The 25004-nt window shown below is 32.8% G+C and overlaps 1 protein-coding gene across 8 annotated transcripts in view; it reads left to right on the top strand.

The window, feature by feature from the left end:
• The window catches only part of SEMA3A (semaphorin 3A), an 818384-nt gene that overhangs the window by 119452 nt on the left and 673928 nt on the right, over positions 1–25004 (top strand). For all 8 annotated transcript variants that reach the window (XM_057304266.1, XM_057304265.1, XM_057304264.1 and 5 more), the window contains one exon: positions 2845–2876. The gene's annotated coding sequence lies outside the window, so the exon portion shown is untranslated. The remainder of the gene's footprint in view (positions 1–2844; positions 2877–25004) is intronic.

The following is a 25004-nucleotide window of genomic DNA, read 5'->3' as shown; positions in this document are numbered from 1 at the left end:
GTTTCCACAATTCTGGACTAATTATGCAGACTTGTAACCATTTTCAAGTTTTAGTCACTTTCATGAATGTTCTCTGAATGTGATTGAAAATTTGCAGATGGTATTACTCAAATCTTGGTTCAAAAACCACAGTGGTATTAATGGTAATATTCTCTAAAAGCATTTTAGGTCAAAGGTCAACCAGCTACAGGCCATGAGCCAAATCCAGCATAGCCTGTTTTGAAATAGCTTCCAAGCCAAGAAAGGTTTTTAATGTTTGTAAATGTTTGTTGAAGAAGGGGAAAAATAATACGACAGAGACTGTAAGTGGCTTACAAAGCCTAAAATATTTAGTTATCTTGCCCTTTACAGTAAAAGTCTGATAACCTGTTTTTAGGTTATCTCACCATACTTATTTACTACTTTTATAGTATCTTGTTCATAGTAGTTCAACAAAATATATTGAATTCAAATGTTATTCATCTTAGGGTTTTCTTAATTTTTATTTTAGAAGATTCTAACACAAAAAATATTGTAAAAGGGCAATTAATAAATATTAAGTATTTATATATTAATAATGCTATAGTAAATAGAAAGTAAATAATGCCTGTATGTATATAATATATGAATTGCTTGATTAAAAATAAAAGAAATTATCCTTAATATTATCCCAAGTAAGGAAGTTATTTTTAACAGGCGGTACTTGAATATTTTTAAAATACATTCTCTACTCTGAGTAAACAGTGGCATAACACATACTAAGAAGGCTTTGTGAATAAATTACTTAATGATATAGAGGTTTTTCAGTGTGAGCAAGCAAGTTACTTTATCATGGCATAACTAATATATTTTTGATATGCAAGAAATGTTCACTTAAAAAGCTGCAAATATAAATAATATAAATTAAAAAAAATTTAGAGTGAAGAGTGTTTCAAAAGTTGCGTGTTTGACTTTAGTGATTTCTAGCTTAAAGAATAGAAACATAGTGGGGTGGCTGGGTGACTCAATCAATTGAGCATCCAGCTCTTGGTTTTAGCTCTGGTCTTGATCTGGAAATTGTGATATGGGGGTCTATGATCTTGGGGTGACGGGGTTGTGGGATCTTGCCTGTATGGGGCTCCATGCTCAGCAAGGAGTCTGCCTTCCCTCTCCGTTTGCCCCTCTGCCTGCTCGTACGGTCTCTTTCTAAAATAAATAAAATCTTTAAAGATTAGAAGCATAAGATACAACCAATTACTATATTGAAAGATGTTTATTAATAAGGGTTAGGAGAAGTTTGAGAACTTAATTTTATAAAATTCCTTACACACTTTTCAGGAATTTTCCCACTTTATGTCTCTATGACTGAATTTCATTTATAAGCTGACTCCAATGTCTCTTAGCCAAAGTCATCCCCATTTTAATCACCATATTCATTTAATTTCTGTTAAAGGCAACAGCATGAGTTTTTGTCTGTAATTATTAAACAAAACTCAACACTGATACAATGATCAGAAATAATCTGCTCATGGATTTTAGATAAGACTGTTGAAAAGGTGATTTTTTAAAAAGATTTTATTTATTTGAGAGAGAGTTAGAATAGGAGCAGGGGGAGGAGCAGAGGGAGAGGGAGAGGCAGACTCCTGCTGAGCAGGGAGCCCAATGCGGGATTCTGTCGCAGGACTCTGAGATCATGACCTGAGCTGAAGGCAGATGCCTAACCGATTGAGCCACGCAGATGCCCCCCCCCCCCGCTTTTTTTTTAAAGAGGTGATTTCTTTTTTAATTAAAGTAAATGACACACCAATTTAAAGAAATGAAATATAATAAAACAACTTTTATTTAAGTCCTTCCTATACATTTATTACTTCCTGACATTTATTTAATTTACACAATAATTGTAGGAAGCAAGTGCTGTCATTAGGCTCTTTTTTACAGATTAAAAGTTGGAAGACCTTATTCAAGGTCATACAACTAACAAGTCTGAATTCAAATTTGAACTAATACTAGACACTAGATTCTATATTTGAACAATTACACACCACTTTCCAACTTACCCGTGGTATCATCCTGGCATATAGAACACAATCCATAGTTCTAGGCTATATTTGGGGATCTAAGAAACGTGCACAACTTAAGAGAGAGGGAGAGACACAGAGAGAGATTAAGAGAAAAACCATAATTATATTATAAATATCTTTTATATTTGTAAAAGTTAAAGCACTTCTGTACTGATTATACAGTTATAAATAACTATAAAATTTTACACATTTGATAGAAGAACAATATATGGGAAGTGACCTAAGATGGACAATCTTTACGTCCTTAAACTCTGCTGAATGCAGGCAGCTGCTTGCCACCACTTGGTATGGACGTTGCTAGATTTTTCTCACTGTCGATTATTTTCAAACTTGGGTGCACTTTGTAATCACCTGGGGTGCTTTAGAATTACTAGTACCTGAGTTCCACACACAGAGGTTTCTATTTAATTAGTATTGGATAGGGCCTGAGTAACCCCTGGGATTTTTAGAAACTCCTCAGGTAATATATTAGGGTTCTTGGGAACAACTTTGCTTAAACTACTTGCTATTAAGGACAGTCCTCACGTATTCACATCCTTGCAGAACAGATGATAACTAGAGATTTGATCTGCCCAGTGAGGGTTAAGAGCAGAGGCCAAGGTTTGATATTATACTTTTGAGTTTCTTAAGAGTACTTCACAAACTGTGGTCCCTGAGCCAGCACCATGAGCATCACCTGGAAACTGGTTAGATGTGGAAAGTATGCTGGCTTTTCAATTGGGAGTTAAAAATAAAACAAAAAATATACTGCATCTTCATTTCATAATTCATATTTTAAAGGAATATATTATTTATGTCTTCACAGCACATGCCATTTCCTGCAGACTCAACTTCATGGTAAGGTTTGATCAATTTATTTAATTCATCAGTCATATTAATTAGGAGCCATATAGGAGACATATATATTTGTGTATATTTGTTTATGTATGTGTGTATATGTATTATGGTATAATTTCTTCCAAGTCTGCTTTGGGCTTGCTGGTGTAAATATATGACGTGTTAGGCTTTTATTTTGTACCAGTAAGTGCTTGGATTTATATGCAACACGTAGGCATCTAGTTGAATCTGGGTATTTAATCAGATTCAGTGCATAGTTTCAAATCCATCTTTAAGCATGTCTATAAATAAGGTAAGTGTCTATAATTTATATATGCTTATTTTTATATGTGAATAGATAATATAATGTATGCTATACAAACATATTACATATTGTACTTATTTTTATTGGCAGTGAACAACATGCGAGAGACTTTATATGGATATGTACGCTGATTCAGTTGGATTTTTAGAGGCAGGATATTTTAAGAGTGTAGGCCTGGAGTTCTCCAGACCCTTGTTCATATGCAGCATTGCTCATAATTCTTAACTCTGATTTGAGCAATTACTTAAGCACTTCAGTTTTGGCTAAATTTTATTTCCTTTATGTTTATTTCTTCAGGTATGAGACAGAGCTGATATTATCTATTTCACAGGTCTGTCATGAAGTATATGAGATAATGTATGTAAGCCCCTAAACTCAGTGGCTCTTACCCAACACTGAACAAATAGTAGCCATTTTCCTTTCTATTATATGTACAAATATTCATTTGTAAAACAGTAAACATTTTTAAAGAGTATATGCTTTCACATATTTTAGAAGTTATATGAAAATAATCTTATTTTGCTTTTGTAATATATTAATACTTTCAACATTTACAGTAAAACTGTTATGGTGGAAAGTTTCCAGGCTTATAGCACTACTATGAGATCTAATAAAAGAATCTATATAGTGGGCTGTTGTTCATGGTAAATGCAGTAAAACCTTGATAAAATATGACCTGCTACAGCATGAAATTTAGCATAATCCTATTGATTGGTGCTTGTTTCTAAAAGAACCAGAAGGTTCTTGTTATACTGCTTTATCTATATCTCAGTTGCTTGGCAAAGACCCAAAGAATCATGTTCTAATGAAGTCCATGTTTGAAAGAATAATGGAACAAAATGCGATTCTTCTTCACTTTTATAGAACTCTTAAAGTATTTATGTTAAATAAATGGAGTATAGGCATTGATGGAGAGGCATCACATATTTAGGAGGCAAAAAAAAAAAAAAAAATCCGGATTATTATAAAGACAAAAATTTGGAAATTTTGGTCTTGAAAGAATTGAGAATGTAACACATCTGATAAGAATTGAATTATTGAAGTTGATTGAAGTTAAAGTAGTCTGTTGTTTCTCAAGACTATATTTTGTCTATAAAAGGATATAGAGGTTATCTTGATGATTTTATAATTTAAATAAAATTCAAAGATTCTAATAATCAAATGTAAATCTCTTATTTATGAATATCGCAAATTATTTTTAAAATTCTCTTTTGCATATATTGCAGGGTTATAGAATGAGAACTACTGGAGATTAGATGCTGTGTTTTCTATGCTTTGCATTTCAGATGGTAGCTTCGTGCTTGTCAGGAAGTAGATATTCAGTAAATGGTTTCTGAATAAGTAGAAAGATTAGCGTTATTCATGCCTTGATCCATCACTATGTCTGTGATTGACGGCTACTCATGTTGCTTTTATTTGAGGAGTTACTAATTCCTGATGTTTTCTTCCATTTGGAGGAATATCCAATAGCATAACCTTCCTGACTTCTCCCTACCCTCATTTGTGCCTCACTGGTGAGTTCGAGAGTAGGAACAGGGCTTGCTTTGCCAGCTCCTTCTTACCACATTTTGGGATCCATCTGTTCGTGCAGAGCAGGTGCTTAGGTCTGCCACTGGCCCTATGGTAAGCTTGGAAGTAAAAGCTGCAGCTATGCCTATGACTCTGTGGATGAGTCTGTCTAACACCAGGGTGCAGGTAAGGAGACCAGTGCCCAAGCATTGGGATGCTGCACACATAAGCCAAGATATGTATCTGCTTCATCAGTAACAAAGCTAGTATTTTTATTTCTTTCTTTCTATTCCTCTATCTTACTTGTTTCAAAACCCAGCTAGGGAGAAGTGGATGTTGTGAACTGATTCCCTTGAACCATAACAGACTTATACATATATAAATTTTATGTTGGAAATGTGAGGACACAAAGAGCTGGGATGGTGGGGGGGATGGTGGTGGAGGACATGCAGGCAGGTAGTTACCATTCATCTGGCCAGAGCTCACATCAGCATGCTTGGAAAAACTTACTAATACAAAGACCAGTGTTTCATACTTGAGAACTCTCAAAACAAGGGATGTAGAAATATCACGGTGCCAACAAATACTAGTGATGTGGTACTCAGATAGTGATTGAACATCCCGGAGTACCTCTGATTATCTATAAATATTCACCAGATTCTTTTTAATAACTGACAAGTAGATAAAAAATATTTCTATCCCTAGTTCCATGGCTGCTGTTCTGGTTTTGTTTCCTGAGTACCATCACGCCATATACTATCATACACTATAATAGGAGCCTATTTTTCTGTCTTCTCCAGAGTGGTGCATACTTCTCAGCCACAGATCTTCCTAAACTTGGTTCTATATTGGCAAAAATATTTTTCTTCCTTATGCAGCTTCTGTTTGTATACCACTGTCACATTAAAATCTGAAAAAGAAAATCCCATGTAGAACATTTTCCTTTATATCCCATTTTTAGTTAGAAGTTCAACTTTTTATCTCACATAAATATATTACTTTTATAGCACTCTATATTTACATGACTAGCAGCCTACTCTTCACATCTTCAGAAAGCATGAAATAGGGTAAACATAATATCATACCTTTCTGGTTGGTTGATGCCTGTCCAAGAAGTGGGTTTTATTATTCAAAGCAAGTGGAGGTCAGTTGTAAAAATCTATTATTTGGTATGGGATTTGTCATCGGAAAATGAAAGTGTGTCTCTCTCTAGCTGTATATAATGGTTACAATAAACTATAATAATAAATAATAAAAATAAACTACATAATAATATAATAAACTGTTACAATAATATATATGGTATATACTCTATAACTATATCAAATATATAATATTATAAACTTAAAATTGTCCCTGTAGTTTGATCCTCCTAAATCATAATGTAAATCTATTGACCCTTATCCTATTCTTCTTCCTCCATCCTATATGCCTTTATTTCCGTGTACTTCTGTCTCTCCCCTGATCCACTCCCCTCTACTTCTGCCTAGATTAAATTCCTCAAAGCACATTTGCCTCTTAAAGTTAAAACTCTCTCAGAACCCTGCATGCCACAAAGTAGGTACTTTACAATTGTTGAATGAATGAATGAACTGGTTAATTAATGAAAGTATAGTGGTTAAGTGCAGAGGAGTTAAATTGAAACCTAGCTCAGTTTAGAGGTGAATGACTAAAGTTATAGTTTTAATCTCTCTCAACATCAGTTTCCTCCTCTGTACTTTGGGGATAATAAATTTTCCTTTTTCAGAGTTGTGAGGATGAGAAGTAAAGTGAGTTAAGTGTTTGGGATGTATAGGTGCCCAACAAAATATAGCTAGATTGTTAATAAAAGTTTGTACATTACTGGGGTGCCTGGGTGGCTCAGTTGGTTAAGCATCTGCCTTCCGCTCAGGTCATGATCCTGGGGTCCTGGGATCGAGCCCTGCATCCAGCTCCCTGCTCAGCAGGAAGTCTGCTTCTCCCTCTCCCTCTCCCCTTGTTTGTGTTCCTTCTCTCGCTGTCTTTCTCTCTGTCAAATAAACAAATAAAATCTTTAAAAAATTTGTACATTATTAATAATTAAGCATAATTAAGAATATTAATTGTCAATGTTCATCATTGATATATTATTGGCAATTTGTAATTATTCATCAAAAACTAATGATGTAATATATGTTGGTGAATTGAACATAATAAAAAATAATGATAATTAGCATATTATCAAAGATAAGGCCACATAGAAAAAAGAACTCCAGTGAGTCATACAGTATTTTAAAGATTTGGGAGGAGGAGGGAATGCAGAGACCATTATGATGTGGATGGCTTTTTCCAGGCACACATGCTTGGGACTCTCCTGAGTTTAACTTTCTTGCAGTTTGGGTGAGAACCATTACCCAGAAAACAGGCCAGTGTGGGACCTGAGACAGTGACCTTCCCAATGGGGCAGTGACCTTCGTAATAGATAGTTCTGACATGAAGTCCCATTGTGACCTGGCAGACACTTTCTTCAGTATGGTATGCTTTTTTCAGATGCGGCTTTCCACTGTCTCCTGAAGTAACGTGTAAGAAGCCTCAGGGCATCGTGGGTTTGCTCTAGTGGCAAAGAGAAAGTTGTAGGTTGTACCCTTTTAGGTCCATTTGGGACATAGCAGGTTTTTGTGTTCTTGTTCTGAAACCCAACCACCAGGACATCATGAATAATATAGCTTCTGTGAGGAAATTCCTTCTGAGTTGTAAATAAATGATTTACAAAGAAATTTTACACGCAAACCTCTTCAAAATTGCAAATGACGTTATGTTTCAAAAGTTTCAGATGACTCCGCATACAATTTACATCCACTTCAGAGTTGCTGTTCATCTTTATTTCATGAAACATAATGATCATTTCTCAGTGGAAGACTTTGATTTGGAGATAACTGGGCACACTATTACCTATTCATTTTTTCCCATGTGTTTTTCCCATACATTTTTTTCCCTTCATGTGTACCTTACCATTATTTACCACAGTTCTCATATCACTGTTTGAAAGTCCACTTTTGAAAAACGTGGTGCCTTTATTAAAGACTGATTCGTATTTGGTTTTATAGAAAAATAAACTTAAGAGAAATTTTACTGAAACCTGAATACCAACCCACAACGGGCCTTGCATTCAAGTGTGTGTAACTTTGCACCACTTCTGAGAAGTTGAGATTGTGGAGTTCTTCAACCTCTGCATCAGGCCTTGAGGGAGACACTCTGAAATAGAGTAAGCCCATCTCCACCTCCTTTCTCTTTTCTTCATGATGGATAATACCACCGTGTCTTTCTTAAAACATTTTAAGTTTCTGAGATGAAAGATAGTAACAGTAAAGAAGAAAGGTATTGCTTTGTAATTAAAATGAAAACAGATAAATTTTTACTGAGTAGTGAATGCCTTTATCTCTGGCAAGACTGCAACAGAATGTTTTAGAATGTCATGGGATTTAGTTTGGTATAATAATCTCAGAATCTGAATAGGGATCAAGGACTGTCTTAATTTCAAACCTATTGAAGTTTTCTTAGCACATTCATGGTTCTGATAAGATAAGAAGTTACAGCCACTTAGGCCTATTTGAAGTTGATCGAATGTGACCTATTTTTAATGTTGTATATAAACAGGTTATATATCCTCATAGCAATGAACAGATTAGCTTAAGCAACAAGTCAAATCCTAAGTACTGATAAAATAATCAGCGTCTTCATGAACGCAGCATTTAATTGTTAAAGCTACTTCATAAAATTAGCTATATTATTAAATATTTCTATTAATCATTTTACTTTTAATGTTGAAGTCTTTCACCTAAATATTAAATAGAATAATTGATAGACCATCTTTTACCAAGCAACCTAATTGAGCACAAGTTAATATTTTTCAAAATATTTGCCTCGGGAAGATTTATTTGAATTTTTATTTTGAAAAATTTAAAGAAAAGTTGAAAAAAGTATGCAGTGACTAACTCTTATACCTTCCCCCTGGATTCGCTGATTTTAACATTTTGACACCTTTGCTTCATCTCATTATACACACATACATACACAAACACATGTGTTCATATATAGGTCTATATATACTTTAAGTTAATTTTTGTGGTGGCATTAGGAAAGGAACACATTAATTCTTCCATATGGATATACACTTGTTTTAATACCATTTGTTGGAGAAAAAAATTTTTCACCCAATTGAATTACCTTTACGCTTTCCTCATAAACAAACTGGCCACATATGTGTGGGTTCATTTCTGGATTTTCTATTTTGTTTCATTTCTCTATATATTTATTTTTATGTTGATACCAAGCTGTCTTGCTTATTGTAGTTTTAGAGTAAATTTTCAAATGAAATACTGATAGTTCTCCATTCATATTTTTCCGAGTCATGTTGGTTATTCTATATCTTTATATTTCCATATAAGTTTTAGATTTGTTTTGTCTATTTCTTTAAACACACAGGGATTACGTTTGGAATCATGCAGCATCTATTAAGTCAATTTAGAAAGAATTCATACTCTAATAGTATTTAGTCTTCCAGTCCTTGAACAGTGATGCGTATTTTCAAATACTTACGCCATCTTTAATTTTGCCTGAAGTGTTTTGTAGCTTTCATAGCATAGATCTTAGACATATTTTGTTGTATTTATTGTTTTTCATGATTTTAATAGTATTATAAATATAATTGTTTTTAAATTTCATTTTCCAGTCGTTCATTCTCATACTATCTTGGGAACATGTTAAATTCATTTAGTTTTAGTAGCTTTTTGTTGATCACTTTGATTTTACTATGTAAATAATCATATCATCTTAAAAAATATAGCTTTAATTTTTTCCCTAATATTTGTGCTTTTATAGATATATATTTTTTCTCTTGCTTTATTGCACCTACTAGGCCTTATTGCAGCTGCTAGGAATCCAGGAAAATGTTGAATATATGTGATGAATGTGGAATCCTTACCTGTTTCAGATCTTAGGCAAAAAGCATTCAGTTATTCACCGTGAATTATAGTAGATGTAGGTCTTTCATAAAAATGCCTTTTATCAGCTTAAGAAAGTCCCTTTCTATTCTTGTTTTTTAAAGGATTTTATCATAAATAGTTAAGTCTCTCAATTTTTTTACACCTATGAGGATAATTACATATTTATTTTGTATTCATTTTCTTTTTTCTATCAATATGTAGAGTTGCATGGATTGATTTTCAAATGTTAAACCAGCTTACATTTTGGCATTAACCTACTTGGTCAAGATATATAGATTACTGGATTCATTTTATTGATATTCTGTTGCAAAATTGGTTTTCCCCTAAAGGTATATATATATATATAGAAGAGTCATAACTTTTCCAGGTGGACAGGGCTTCTTTTATTTTTATATTTGGATATTGTTTTTATTTTACTGTATCATGATCAGATTATCTTGTTTTTATTAGTTTTACCTCGCAGAATGTTCTGAGTTTTTTAACATATGGTCAGTTTTTTAACTATTTCAGGTGAAATAGAGAATAAAGTCTATCTTTTATTATTGCAAGTTAAAATTTATTTTTTATTAATTGTGCCATTTAGGACTTCGTGTACTTACTCAGCCATTAACCACATAACCTGAATTAAGACTAAAAATGATGTGTTAAATATCTATTTTTAGTGTGCTCCTATTTCTTCATGTATTTCCTAAAGTTTCTGCTCTACAAAAGTGTTGGATGTGTTATTTGATACATAGATCCTCATCATTCTGAATGCTAACCTTCAGCATTTGAAACTTTTGTTGTTATACTTAATGCTTTGGGGTGTGAATTATGCTTTATCTAATATGATTTTCATCCATGCTTTTGCTTTATTATTGTTTTCAATGAATGAGTTAAGTCTGCTGACTAGTACAATCAAGCTTATCACATTATTTTCTTTAATTTTGGCTTTTAAATAATTTACAGTATTTCTGTGCATTTCCTTTACTCCTTTTACTGTGTATTTTTCTTTAAGTCAAATGCTGAGAAGGCAAGGGTAAATAAAATGGAACCTCATCCATTACCCTAGAGGAGATGCCCCTTTTACAAAGGAGATATTGGCCAGCAAATAGTAAATATGATATGGCTGAATTAAATACTTCGTATTGCAAAGTGCCATGGCAAATACAGTGGTCAAAATCAATTCTAATTCAGAGTGTTGAAATACATATTGCCATTAATCATTTTTGAATCTTAAACTGGAATAACAATATCAAGGGTATTTTAAGAGTAGTTAAGAAATACTAGGAACCTAGACTTTCTTATAAGAGTAGTAGTCTGCCTCATATTGTCAAAGTTTGTTATATTCCTATTAGGAGATTTCCTCGTTATAATTGATCAGTGACATGCTGAATAACAAAACCTTGAGAATGAAACTCATTTTATAAAAATCATGTGAAATCAAGCTGCATGTATTTTAATCACACATTGCCAAAATCTTAGTGTATTACTTAGTAAATAACTTCTGTTTCCTAACAGTTTAAGAGCTATCTTAAATGTATATCTTAAACGTACAGATACAGTTATTGGTTTTTTTTTTTTTTTTTTTTTTTTTTCTGCTACAGCTAACAAAGCAGAACAATAACAGTTATTTTAGGTAGTACTTTATCTGAGTCTGCCTGGAAGAACCTTGGTTTATGCATGTTGATTTGCCATGTTCATTTGCCCAAAAGTGTCCTTATTTAAAAGAAATATTAAAGTTTGTCCCTATTTTTTATACTTGATAATTCAGTGGTTGTTCCTTTATAGTTAATGTGAATTCATTTCAGTGAAAAACATCAACCAAGTTGTTCTTGTAAGATTTTACCTCTGTGAAATAAAAGACTTAGCTCTCCATGATGAAGGAATTCTAGACATCCGTAAGGAAATGGGGAGTGTACAGGGCTCCTTAAGCTATGTTCTTCTTAGTTTTCCAGGGACAAGTTTTCTGGAGCTCTTAGGGGAAAAGGGAAGCTCATGCCCCTTCCTCATTTTCTGTTCTTGGCACAGTTTGAAAGCTAAATCTTCCTTTTAGTGACTTGACTTCATCTGCTCTGTCACTTCCCTGGCCAGGAATAGATTGTACTTGTCATGTGCTGCTCTTTAGATCTGTTAATGAATTTTTAAATAGAATACATTACTGGAACCTATTTTCTCTCTTGTTGCCTCTAGATGTTCAAGATTGTAGGAATTTTGTTTTATTAACTGAAATATCCGTAGTATTTAGAACAATGCTGGTTTGGGGTTGCCCAGGTTGGCTCAGTCATTAAGCGTCTGCCTTAGGCTCAGGGCGTGATCCCAGGGTCCTGGTATCGAGCCCCGCATCAGGCTCCCTGCTCTGCTGGGAGCCTGCTTCTTCCTCTCCCACTCCCCCTGCTTGTGTTCCCTCTCTCGCTGGCTGTCTCTCTCTCTGTCAAATAAATAAATAAAATCTTCAGGAAAAAAAAAGACTATATATATATTCTTACAAAAAAAAAAGAACAATGCTGGTTCAAACATATTACTGGTGAGTGAAGAGGCATTTTTAATTTTTTATGAAGTGCTCAGTCCTATGCTAGTAAATGTAAAGGAAACAGGAAACAAAAGATCTGGTCCCACTCATTAGAGGTCTTGGAGAGGACAAAAGAGGCAATGATAAAAAGACAATTTCATTAAGACTTAAGTTAGGTGGTATATAGTGTATTAGTGTCGTACAAGTTTAAGGAAAAGAAATGTAGAATCAGGAAAGTCATGAAGGAGATTGTGCTTGACCTTGCCCTTACTGGGTAGATAAATTTGCTTATTCAGAGAACAGAAAAAGAACATACATCAATTGAAAGGAAAAAATCAGCAAATTCTTTCAGATGAGAAAGCACAGGTTATTTTTGTGATATGGTAAGTCTCAAAGTGAATAAAACAAAAGGCAATGTGAAGATCACCATTTGACATTTTTTTTTTCAATTTGATGGGAAAATGTATTTACACAAACCTAGGACAAACAAAATTTGTGATATATTTTATAATAATAAGTGAATTGATAAATATACTATTATGACTTTATAGTACTGTGAATAGAGTCTTATACTTCATAGTCTAAAGTTTCATACTTTATTCTTTTTCTTTAATTCTTGACTTATCCATTCTTCTAGAGATAAACACTGATGTTGCCCCCAAACTTCCTGTTGATTCAAACAGTAGCTCAACAACCATTTTTTCCTACTACTATATGGATCTTGTACAAATTTTCTGGAATATGTGTTCGAATGTAAGATCACTGAGTCAAAGTTCATGACCCTATATTTAATTTCACCGAGAGCTTCTGAAAGTACTTTCCAGATTGACTTTAAGGTTTAAAATTCTACCCATAGTGCACTATAGTCCCCATTTTCTCATTCTAACAGTTGTATTATCCAGCTTTTTAATTTTGATTTTCTAATGGATATAAATTTGTATCTCCTTGTTCGAAGTAAAAATTTTTGAAGAGATACATAATGTTTACTGTAGAAAACTTTATCACATTAAACTATTAATTTTTTATTTGCTACTGCTTGACAGTACACCTGCATTACTTTTCCTTACTCACTGTTGCTTGTTTGCATAAAAAATGTAATGTAAATGTTTTAGTTATGAAGGCACTGTAGAAGCAGTAAAGACAAAGCAATTTAATTGAGCTAAGAAAAAGAGGCAATTTGATATATCATTTTTTGTATAAGCAGTGACATCTAGAGCTGCCATTAGAATTCCCTAATATGTGAATAAGTTAAAGGTTATCATCTGTTGCAGATTTAATGAATTGCAATAGAATTACAGCAAATGACCCTTGTAGGTTCTTTAAACTTGATCGATCACAATGTAATTGTCAAGGCAGAATAGCAATTAATTTTCATTAAGCTAGGAGGTAATTAATACTTGTGAGGGGAAATGGCTATAAGTTGTGATTTAAGAGATTTAATAGTTTTTTACAATTAAAAAACTTAGCTTAATTCACTGATTTCATATGGCAAGGGAGCTATTATAAAGCTATTGGTCTCTCTATATGTAAATTGATATAATGACATATAACTAAAGGTAAAAATAAGTTTGTATGTTTATGTGTTGTGTGCATTTGTGTGTGTGATTGGTAGCTAAAACGTAGCCTGTACAAAAAATATTTTAGAGTTAAAAAGAAGACCGAGTTGATACAAATACTTGTTAGATTGTTCTCAATTGTAGGTTAACGTACTTTGTATATTTACCCCTTTTTTAAAACCCACTTTTCACTTTTAAAATATGTTAGTGCATCTCTGGAATTCTTAAAAATATAATTAAAAAAAAGAAAATCTTACCTAAAAATTGGCTTAAACATTCATGTACTTAATATTGTCACTATCAGCCACGTATTTAATTAGAAAGAAAAAATACATATGTACTATCTCCAAATCTATGATCTTCATTGCCTAAAGCAGTGGCTTTCAAATTATAGTCAGTGTAAAATAAAGAAAAGCTTGTTAAAATGAAATTTGGTGGGCTTCAGCCCTAAGATAATTATTTAGCAAGTGTAGGTCAGGATTTAGGGCTACGTTTTGAATGAGAGTAGTGACATGTGATTCAATGGACGTGTTTCTGAATGCATCACTACCTTAAGTTTATTCATTTATACATTTTGTGTAAGTAAACATAGTATTTGAATTTGTTTAGTATAAAATAAGCAAAATAATCTTTTTGTGGTTTGTAAATATCTTTAAATGCAAAGGGAGTTCATTACTTACTAAATCCCAAATTATAAATATAACTTAGCTTCTTTACACTCTCTTCAAGAGAGCTGTAAATTGCTTCCTTATTTCTTCCTTTCGTTATTTAGATGGGCTGGAGGAGCAGCATTCTTTACATTTCATTAGTAAAAGTGAAAGGGTTTGAAGGTCTGGAGGACCTTTGCCCATCATTTTCCTTTTCCAATATTATGCCTGTGTTACTTACTGTAATTTTATATTTGTAAAATATCTTTATGATTTCTATATAATGCCCACTTTAAAAATGAATGAACAGAACATTGATATTTGATGATTGACATAGTTAAAATTTTCATGCGTCAGGGGTTTACTTCTGTATAGCAAAGGAAACCATCAACATAATGGAGAGTCATCCTATAGAATAGGGGAAAATATTTGCAATCACAGGTTCAGTGAGAGGTTAATATCCAAAATACACAGGGTACTCATACAACTCAATAGCAAAAAACCAACAAAAAACTTAATTGAAGAATGAACAAAGTACCAGAATAAACATTTTTTTCCCCCAAGGAAGACCTGCAAATGGCCAGTAGATACTGTGAGAAAGTGTTCAACATCACTAGCCATCAGGCAAATGCAAATCAAAACCTCAGTGAGATACCACCTCACCCATGGAAATTATTAAACCTTAAAAAAGAAGAAAATCCTATCTGTGACAATATGGATGAACCTGGAGGTGTTACGCTAAGTGAAATAAACAAGACAGGGAAAGACTAGTACTTTATGGTATCACTTTTATGTGAGATCTAAAAAGAAAAGTCAAACACAGAAACAGTAGGATGGTGATTGCCAGGGACTGGGAGTGTGGGAAATAGGGAGAGGATGGTAGAAGGATACATACATTTTCAGTTACAAGATGAATAAGGTCCGAGTGATGTGGGACACAAAGGCAAAAGAAAAATTAAGTTTCCTTACTACTTAGAGAGCCCACTGACAAGTCCTTAAAACAGGCAGAGTGACATTCCTCTAGGAACACAGCTGCCTGGATGTTGACACTTTGCTAAGGGCAAAAGGAAATCTTAGCCTGACCTCCCAGGATCCTGTAAATCTACTTTAACATATCACAATTCCTTTGGAAATTTCCTTTACCTCTAAACCCCCCAAGATACATGTTGGCACTCATCCCCCAAGCATATGACCCACTGATATACATCTGAAGGGTCTCGTGACCAAGGTTTTATTAGACAGTAATAAATGACTTTTTCCTAGCAATAGCTAACCCCCTTAAGGTCCTGGAAACCTTGTTTCCAAAATTCCTTAGAGACTTACACTATCCCTAACCCCCTTCGAACTTAAGGTATATAATCACCACCCCACAGGACCCCATTGCAGCTCTTTCTGCCCATGGGTCCTGTCCCCGTGCTTTAATATAAAAACACCTTTTTTTGCACCAGAGATGCCTCAAGAATTCTTTCTTGGCCGTTGGCTTTGAACCCTAACATCTTTCGGATCTAATGTGGAATATGGTGACTGTAGTTGATTATACTGTATTGTATAATTGACATTTTCTAAGAGAGTAGAATTCTCCCTAAAAGGGGGGGTGTTCCTAAAATTTGTTACAATATGTTTTTGATTTTTGTTTCTTCTGGATGCTGGTTGACTGAATTTAGAAAAACTATAATAATTACACTTATATATGAATCTGATCTGTGATAAGAAGGTAACTTTGATAGCTGGGTCATTTAACTATGAAGTTAGTTTACAAAGTTCTTTTAACTGAAAAATGACCTACATCAATAAAAACTATAAAACAAGGTTGAAAGGTACCATTGTGAACTAATATAAATGAAGAGTTTGCTTAAAGTATAAGCTACAAACTGTATTTTATCTGATTTGCAAATTGTGTGTCTTGTTACATTTGTAATAATTAGAACCTGTCATTTCAACATATTTGTATGTTAAAATGTGCAATTTATAACAATTAAAATCAAAGTTATGAGTAAGTGTTTTAGAAATCAATTTCTTTTTCACTGTGATGAGCATTGGGTGTTGTATGGAAGTGTTGAGTCACCATATCATACACCTGAAATTAATATTACACTGTATGTTAACTGGAATTCAAATGGAAACTTAAAAAAAAAGATAATCCATTTATTTTTTTATGATTAAGAAATGATGTGATTTATCATATATATTCATATATATATTCATATATATATTCATATATATATTCATATATATATTCATATATATATTCATATATATATTCATATATATATTCATATATATATTCATATATATATTCATATATATATATATATATGTGTATATATATATATATATATATATATATATATAACAAGGCTATATAAAATATATGGGATGTGAATACCTCTATCCAAACCTCTATCACTGAGGCTAATAAATATCTTAGCTTGGGTTTGTGATTAAATTCTGTTTGCTGGTAACTGATCTCTGGCAGAGAGTATAAATTTCTCATTATTAAATGAAAGGAAGCATTGTGTCATTAAATTAAATTTATTTAATGTAATGAATTATTAATTTAATAAAATTTATTTAGCATATAAACTCATTAAAGGGAGTTTATTTAATATACCTATTTGTTTATATACCTTTCTCTTCTTCTTCTTTATTCCGCCCACCCTCTCCCTGCCAATTCTCTTGCTTTTAATGCCTTACAGGTAAAGAATTAGCTTTATTCAATTATTTTGTATCACTGGTGCCTAAGTACTATCTGGCTCCTGCTGGACATCTAGTAATTGTTAGTTCAAATAAATCAGGAATGCTTTCAAAGCAGATATGAAACATTGTTTTGGGGACTATTTTCTATATTAACTTTCAATAAAACCTGAGAATATAACCCTAAAATGTGGATTGTTGAAGGTGTTTTATGTTGCAAGGAGAGTTAATGAGTTCCAGGTACGCAGCTTTCTGGTCATATAACCTGCTGGTGAAATAGAATTTAGCATACCTAGACAAATGAGATGATAGAATGTTCCTAGAAAATATTTTTTTTAGATATTAATTCTCTAAATTGGAGTTTGAAAAGAGTCCTGACAGCAAGCTGTGCAAAGTTAAAGTTGGTGATGAAAACATAAAGTGCATTTTATTGGCCATACTGTTTATGCTAATCCATATGCTTTGAATATGAGAAAGTGAAAACAAAACTAAATGTTTATGAAGAAAAGTAAAGAAGGCAGTGAAAATGAATACAAGTGTTTTTGAGCAGAATCAAAATTATATTTATAAAAGGACTTCACATTAACCTCTTACAGTAAAAGAATTTTGCCTAAGGCCATAGAATACAACAAAATGAGCATTGTAGAAGTAATTTCTATCATAGTTCAAAGCATGATGCAGCTTCCAGAACTTATACCCATGAATTAGGGAATGAATCAAAGTAGATATGCAAAAAGCTGGTAAGATGCCTCTTGCCTCAGAACCATTTCTATTTCCAGAAAGAGGAACTGGCCAAAGTCAAGTAGGCCATGTAAGGGGCACCAGGGATTCAAACATTGGTGGGATGTGAAGGAAGGATTTTAAGTCTACAGGTAGAAGAACACCTCTGTGATACTAAGGAGAAAAAAAAATGTAAGCAGAAACTCAACCCTTGGGCTTGGACAAAAATGTAAAGTGTATTCAAGGTTCATTTAAGGATATGCAGTAATTTAGGGCTCATTAAATCCTAAGGAGAATTACTGTGGAAACATTATACAAATTGTGGCAGGAACTGATGGATGCCAACAAGCAGAGGCATTTGCCTTACATTTGTTTCTGTCAGAGACTATAAGAGAAATTGGGAGGGCCTGAGCCTGTTGTCGGGGGCACCAAAGAATGCTGGTCTAAGAAGCCAGAGCTAAAGATATAACATAAAAAATACATTGTTGATTTTATATTGAAAATGCAAGAAAGAGTTTCCCTGTTGTCCCATTTGACTATTAGAGAACACCTTATAGTTTCTGTGGATTAACTTACTTGATCTACGTTCTTCCTGATGGGCCTGTCAGGATGAGATTTTTGAAATGTATTCCCAGGGAACTAGGTGAATTGACTTACTGCATAGTGTAATTTAGTATTGTCAGGTCGAGCTGTGATTTTTATTATGAAACTGCTGATGTTGTTGATGGAATATTATATACTGATTCATTATAGGAAAATTATCTTCTAGTTATTTAAGGAAGGTAATTGACTTCCTTAAAGAATGTAATAAATTGAAAAATAAAGCATTGGTTTTAGGGGAGAAAACTTAAAATATGCAATGGAGAGAAAAATACATAGCGTTATCAGTTTTTCCTTTCTGTTCCTTGGCTACCTCAAGAATCAGAAGAAATCAAAACGGGAAAGTAAAATTATTTTTATTGAAAAAATTTAATAGATGAGACTAAGGTGTAAAAGAGACATAAGTCAAAGGGAGCGATGGAGAGGAGGAAAAAGACAAACTTTGCTATGACTGTAAAGAGTATTTTTTTTTTTAAGTTAGAAAAATCTTTGTGGTAGATTTAAGAAATACAGAAGAATAAGAAAGAGACAGACAAAAAATTATATGGATTTTTGCTGTAAGCTGTTACTTGTATCTTTATTGATATTCATCAAGATACTCTAGTTGAAATTTAAAATACTTTTTTAAAAAATACTATTAATTTGCTCTTGGCTGCTAGAGTGAAATAAATGCAGAGACTTTTTCACCTTTGACTCACTTTATCTGTTAACATTTGTAGTTCTTTCTATTTGCAAAGGCTATAGGTCATTTATCCAGATTACATAAACATTTGTCAAGATTTTTAAATATATTTTAAAGGGCAAGACAAGACTCCTGTTTTGCAACTCTTAAAACTGAATTAGTGGCAGTTCAGAAATGTCCTTGTTCTCTCTGATTTTTATGTTCTTAAAAATGCTCAGATTTGGGAGAACAAAGTATTTCACAAATCTGAGAAGACTCAGTAAATTGGGTCAGTTATGGACAACTTGATAAATTTACCTGTCATTAAAAACAAATCAGTTCTAGTTTCATCTCCATAATGTAAAAAGCTCGAAAGTATAACTTTCAGGGTGCTGGGTGGCTCAGTTGATTAAGTGTCTCCCTTCGGCTCAGGTCATGATCCCAGGGTCCTGGGATAGAGCCCCATATGAGGCTCCCTACTCAGCAGGGAGTCTGCTTCTCTCTCTCCCTCTACCCCTCTTCCCTGCTTGTGTTCTCTTGCTCTCTCTCAAATACATAAAGTCTTTTAAAAAAAGTATCACTTTCATTCTTAGAACAAGAAAAAGCTAAACAAACTGAACATGAATGATTTTTCTTGGACCTGTCAGAGAACTACGTTTTCAGGGAAAACTGCCACCCTCAAATCTGAGGAGACAGGTGAACAGAGGAGATGTAACCAGGTTCTGATTACTTGAATCACTGAATTTGAAGTTAGGTCAATAGGAATTTTCCTAAATGATATGCAAAGAGAAACAAAGAATGAAATACAAAAACAGAACAGAACATCAAAGAACTGTGTGACAGTTTCTGAACATACAACACAAATAATAGGAATATCAGCAGAAGAAATGAAGCAGAAGAAATATTTTAAAAATAGCAGAAAATTTCCAAACTTAATGACAGATACCAAACTCTGGATCCTGAAATCTAAGAGAGCACAAACCAGGATAAGTAGCAAAAGAAATTTATACCTAGGCATATCATATCGAAAATGCAGAAAACCAAAACTGAAGAGAAAATCTTAAAGTCTGAGGAATAACACACCTATGTATAGTAGAAAAAGAATAAGAATTACAATAAGCTTTTTTTTTCAGAAACTATGCAAGAAGAAGAGACTGGAGTGAAGTATTTCCCCTTTTACTCAGTGTTGAAAGGGGAAAAAAAAAACCCACCAACCCAGAGTTCTGTCCCCACCAACAGTATCCTTTTAACAAGTAAAGAAAAGAAGACATTCTCAGACAAACAAAAACTGAGGGAATTTCTCCTGAGCATGAAACAAACATGAAAAGGAATACTTCAAAGAAAAGGAAAATGTTATAGGTCAGATCTACATCATGGAAGGAATAATCTCAAAGAAGTAATACATGAAGGTAAAATAAGGTATTTTTATTATTAATCTAAAAGGTAACAGTTGAAAATAATATAACATATAGTATTACAGAATATGGATAAGCAAGGATAATAAGGGAGAAGAGGAAGAAATTAGGAATACTTTGTTAAAGGTACATGTACTACACTTGAAGCAGCATAATTTTTATTGGAAGAGGACTTAGATTAAAAATATTGAGTACCTTTTCTAGGGACAGTACTGAATTTTTTTTTAAAAGAAGTATAATTGTTATGCTAAGAGGAGAGGTGAAATGGAATCACATAAATTGATTGATTAAAATAAAAACAAAAAAGCAAACAAAAAAATAATAAAAATGAATAGCAAATAGTTGTAAACATGAGAAATATTAATCCAACTGTATCAGTACCTTACATGTGAATGGTTAATACATCAATTCCTTGACAGATTTGTCAGAGTGAATTTTTAAAAAGCAAACAAGTTCCAACTATTTATTTTCTACAAGAAACCCACTTTAAATAAAGTCTCAAATAAGTTAAAAATAAAAGAATGGAGAAGGGTATGATGGCACTAATCAAAAGAAAGCTGGAGTAATTATGTTAATTTCAGACAAAACCAACTTCATATCAAATTAAACAACCAGGAGAGTACCATTCCACACTTCTTAAGATGACTAAAATCCCAAAAGCTAACAATACGAATGCTAGAGAAGATGCAGAGCAATAGGAATTCTCATTGCTGGTGGGAATGCAAAATGACATAGTCACTTTAAAAGACAGTGTGGTAGTTTCTTACACAGCTAAACCTACTTTTACCATCTAATCCAGCAATTGCATTCTTTGGTATTTACCCAAATGGATTGAAAATTTACATCCATCAAAAACCGGTAGATGAGTGTTTATGGCAGCATTATTCATCATCACCAAAAAAACTGGAAGTAACTAAGAAGTCCTTCAGTAGGTTAATAGATAAAAAAGTGTGTTCAAAAACAAATGAACACAGAGAAAAAAAAAAGAGAGAGAGAGAGAAAGAGAGAAGCAAACCGCAAAACAGACTCTTAGCTATAGAGAACAAACTGAGGGTTGGTGGAGGGGAGGTGGGTGGGAGGATGGGCTAGATGGGTGATGGGGATTAAAGAAGGCACTGATTGTGATGAGCACTGAGTGTCCTATGTAAGTGATAAATCACTAAATTCTCCACCTGAAATTAATATTACACTGTATGTTAACTAACTGGAATTTAAATAAAAACATGAAACTGAAAAAAAAGAAGTGTTCAGTTGGCCCTTGAACAGCAGAAGTTTAAACTGTGTGGGTCTACTTGTTTGTAGATTTTTTTTTAATACGGTGTGGTACTATAAGTGTGTTTTCTCTTCCTTATGAGTTTTTTAACAACATTTTCTTTCCTTTAGCTTATTTTATTATAAGAATACAGTATATAATGCATGTCACATAAAAAATAAGTGTTAATTGACTATGTTACTGATAAGGCTTTCGGTCAACAGTAGTCTATTAGTAGTTAAGAATTGAAGAGTCAAAAATTACATGTGACTGTGTAAGGGCTGGCACCCTTAACTTGCATTTGTTCAAGGGTCAACTGTATATCCATGCCATGGAATATTATTTAGATGTGATGTTACACTCTTCATATAGAGTTGAGTATTTAATTCTATGCCTATATCTATTCTTTTATTTGCTGCCATATTAAACACATTTTCCTCTCCACATATTCCTCTGCTGTCCTCAGACTATTTCATAAATTGCCATACATACAGTGTACCCATATTAAGAATGAGCATCAAGTTTTAAAAGTAACAGATTGTGTGGCCTGCATGAACAGAGTGGTCATGTGACTGTTTTTAGGATGAAGATGGTAAAAAAAAAAAAAAAATACCGTAAAGACGTTGCAATTGGTTTTAACAATATACCAAGCCAGGAGCCACACAGCTGATTCTTTTTTTTTTTTTTTTTTAAAGATTTTATTTATTTATTTGACAGAGATAGAGACAGCCAGCGAGAGAGGGAACACAAGCAGGGGGAGTGGGAGAGGAAGAAGCAGGCTCATAGCAGAAGAGCCCGATGTGGGGCTTGATCCCAGAACGCCGGGATCACGCCCTGAGCCGAAGGCAGACGCTTAACCGCTGTGCCACCCAGGCGCCCCCACACAGCTGATTCTATGCAATTTACTGGACCTGTCTGATTTAGATTTAAGTTTACTATAATTATAATCCATTGTGTGAAATAATGGCAGCACTGAGCTGATATTAGGCTTAAATTAGTTTCTATTATAATTAATATTGTTATTTCTTGCTGTGAGCATTTAATGAAATATTTGTTTTTACTTGATGGATGACCATAAAGTGTTCAGATGTATTATTTCATGTGGTTTGTACTTATTTTACCAATATATTTGTCTGCATGTGTTGTTCATGTTCTATAAAGAAGTCCATTCAAATTTAACTTATTTTGTTGCTTTTGAACACTTTTATTGATAAATTTACTGTTTCTTTCTATACTACTTTAGTTTTAATATTTATTTGCTTCATAATTTGTTTTCTTTTGCTGCCTGTATTTACTGTAAGTAATGCCAATAATTGTTTCCAATACTGTAGATAAGAGGAGAATTCAGTTATCAGCATGCTTTTTTGGGTATTTATTATATATATACATTAACAATATTTTGCTTTGATGCATGTGATGTTAGGATTATTGAATAATATCACATATCTAGAAATTATTTCTTGCATAAAAAGTATAGCATATAATGCTTTAATACAAGAAAAATGATTCACATTAAAAAACCCTCAAAATTGCTTTCAATAATTGAGTGATTAAATAATCTCCCCCCACACCAAATTAGTTAAAAAATGGGATTCACTCATATTGAGTATACTAATAATGTTCTACATGGAGGCAAATATGATAAATTATGGAATATATTCATTGGTATCAACAATTTATTTTTATTTATTTCAATTTATTGTAACAGTTTTAGATTTCTCTCTACATAGCTCTTTTGCAAAGATGTGATACAGTAATGTGTCTTGACCACTTTTTTTCCTCCAATATAATCAGAGTCCTATTTTTCCTAAGTTCATTTCATTTAAATGCTCATAAGCCTTTTAAAAAAGAGGATGAAAAGAATCATTAGCCTCCTATTGAAATAGATAACTGGCGAACATTGGAATCAGGTTAATGTGAGGGCGACAGTAAACACATGATTCCTCTCTCTGCAAATTCCTGTATTAGACGCACAGGTAGCCCTAGGAAATAGTTAAGATGCTCCATTGATACAATTAGTTTTGTAAGTTTGCCTTATTCCAGACTTTTAGATAAATCACAACAGCAGATTTTCTGTCGGTTCATACATTTTGACTCTAAATGTTTGTGGTTTCCAAATAAAAGTTAGAGGATGAAAGTTGACAGTTTCATGCCCAGTACTATATGGTATCCATTATTTGTACAGTAGTATATCATTGTAATCAAAAGGAGCTGTGCATACGGTTTTGACCAAAGAAATTTTCTATTAAAATAAATTTTTTTTATTTTTGCAAGATGACCTACTGCCATAACTCATATTTTACACTAGAAGAGCAACATAAAGCTATAGTGTTTATTTTCAAACTGAAATATTTGCTAACTAATGTAGTTCTTTTATATTTTTCCCATTAATTTCACATATATCATTTTTAGTTATTTTCCTACATATAACTTTATCTGTAGAAAACTAAATTATATCACACATTTTAAATCTTTTTACAGACAACTTTCTTTTCTTAGGACGTTTTATGTGGGTACAAGTCATTCTATAGAAAATCTAAGGTACTTTCATTTTTTTGGATCTTCAAATTAGTGGTTTTCTTTGTGAAACTTTCCATTGTACCAATGATATCACATCATAACATTCAGGAATCAAAAGTTATAAGACTGAAAAGCAGAATATAGTAATAAATTTAAATAACATCACATGTTACTTTAAAGACCTATATAGTTATATTTTGACTTAATTGCCATTTTCTTCCAATTAATCCATTCTTTGTAACTTTATTCTTACTAATAAAATAAGAAAATATGTTAGTTCACATAATTTAAACTGTCATTCTTAGCTATTATTTTATTATTATGTACTGGAAATCAGCAAACCTTTTTGTAAGGGCTAGATAGCAAATATTTTAGATTTTTGCATGATCTACAGTCTCTGTTGCAATTACTAAACTCACTGTAGCACAGAAACTGTCCTGGACAGTGAACAAATGAATGTGGCTGTGTTCCAATCAAACATTATTTACAGACATTGAAATTTAATTTCATGTAATTTTCACATGTCATGAAATATTTTTTGATTTTTTTCAGTCATTTTAACATATGAAAACCATTCTTAGCTCACAGCCTGTACAAAAACAAACAGAATGTTGGATTTGAGTTGTAGTTTGTCAATTCTTATTATATATTAATAATAAGTAAACAGAAACTAGACCTTTAAAGAAAAAAATCAAAATTTTGATTCAACATTTATAAAGATATTTGTGTTACTGAATTTTAGCCATGAGTAACTTTTAAAAATAGGTAGTAGTTTCTGCAAGAAAACATTATTGC

This window comes from Ursus arctos, unplaced genomic scaffold (genome assembly GCF_023065955.2).
Source record: "Ursus arctos isolate Adak ecotype North America unplaced genomic scaffold, UrsArc2.0 scaffold_3, whole genome shotgun sequence".
NCBI lineage: Eukaryota > Metazoa > Chordata > Mammalia > Carnivora > Ursidae > Ursus > Ursus arctos.
Note: the sequence above shows the minus strand (reverse complement) of the source record. Positions and strands in the feature narration are given on the sequence as shown.